This window comes from Otolemur garnettii, unplaced genomic scaffold (assembly GCF_000181295.1).
Source record: "Otolemur garnettii isolate 467f Iridium unplaced genomic scaffold, OtoGar3 scaffold00056, whole genome shotgun sequence".
In the NCBI taxonomy this organism is placed as follows: domain Eukaryota; kingdom Metazoa; phylum Chordata; class Mammalia; order Primates; family Galagidae; genus Otolemur; species Otolemur garnettii.
In genome coordinates, this window is record NW_003852451.1 from 1,353,106 (window position 1) to 1,354,561 (window position 1,456).

At 41.6% G+C, this 1,456-nt stretch overlaps 1 protein-coding gene across 1 annotated transcript in view; it reads right to left on the reverse strand.

Annotated features, from left to right (window-relative positions):
• The window catches only part of SMOC2 (SPARC related modular calcium binding 2), a 113,402-nt gene extending 112,710 nt beyond the window's left edge, over positions 1–692 (reverse strand). Inside the window, exon 1 of the mRNA XM_023514647.1 lies at positions 515–692. The gene's annotated coding sequence lies outside the window, so the exon portion shown is untranslated. The remainder of the gene's footprint in view (positions 1–514) is intronic.
• Between the last annotated feature and the right edge of the window lie 764 nt (positions 693–1,456).

Sequence of the window (1,456 nt, forward strand, 5' to 3'; positions counted from 1 at the left end):
ACATGGGCCCCTCCTACCCCACACATCCCATAATAATAGTCACTGAACATGACATGGGCCCCTCCTACTGCACACATCCCATAATAATCACTGAACACACATGGGCCCCTCCTACTGCACACATCCCATAATAATCACTGAACACACATGGGCACCTCCTACTGCACACATCCCATAATAATAATCACTAAACACAACATGGGCCCCTCCTACCCCACACATCCCATTTGCCCAAAGGAGAAACAAGAGTAAACTTTAGTGAGAATAATTTTTGAGGACTTTGGAACAGAAACGGCAAAATACTTGTATAGCTTTATTTTGTGTTCTTCCAAAAGAACATTCAACAAGTAAAACAAAAGACTGCTCTCAAAATCTGTAGAAATTATTCTTCTTTCTTATTCTGAAAGAAACATGCAAAAATAATTCAAGCTTTCAAATACAAAAATGAACCACTCATATAGGCATTTTCATGACTCATCTGCCAATCTTTGGAAAAATAGCCCCAAAAGCTCACCTTTGCAGTTCCCTCGGTACGCAATCTCTAGCTGGGGGTCTTTGCACTTGGCGCGTTGAAATTCACAGCGGGATAAGAAGGTTCTTCCGTCGGATGCACAGAGAGGTTTCTGAGGAGAGCCCGCACAGTCCAAGCTACAATCTTTGTCTTTATCTTGATCAACTCTCAAAAACTTGGGGGAGAAAAAAAAAAAGAACCCATACAAATTTAAAGAAATGCTCTGGAAAGTACCAAAGAAACAAGCTATCTAAGGCCATTTCATGGTCAGGGAATGAAACCGCAAGGAATGACACTATTTAGTTTTTACCACTGCCAGAAACATCATGTGAACCTCTTCGAAATTTCTAGGCCATCATCTGTTTCCAACGCCTCCATCACTCGCGATTCTCTAAGTCAATATTTGCATTCTGATCCAAAATGACACATAAAACCATTCACTTCTGGGAGAGGATGCACATACATTCTGTTTTGCCTTTAATATTCTGAGTGGCAATATTTTTTTTTTAATTTGTAAATTCATTTGCTAAATCCGCTAATTTACTTCAACGCTCATGTTGTGTCCTTGTTTTGGAAGTTACAGGGGTGAGGAATGTCCAGTTTGGAATTGGGAGGGAAGCCTTCCTAACTTAAAGGGCAGCACAATTTCATCTACATTCTCAGAGTCCACTCATATGGACTGTTAGGAATAATGTTCGTTGAATAAATGTTTGTAGAGTAATCCAGTGATCCCCTGCCCCAAAGGGAGTGTGCTGATTTCTGAGGAAATGCCTGACACTCCCTTGCTGAAGGCAGCATATAGAATGGCTCCCACCAGGACCCTTGGGAGGGGCTGCAGGCAGAAAGACACTCCCGGGAGCCACTCTTCACACCACTGACTGCTCTTTTAAAAAGGGCTGCCTTGGAGATTACTTTTGTCATTTTTTAAAAAGTTTAGATTAGGCA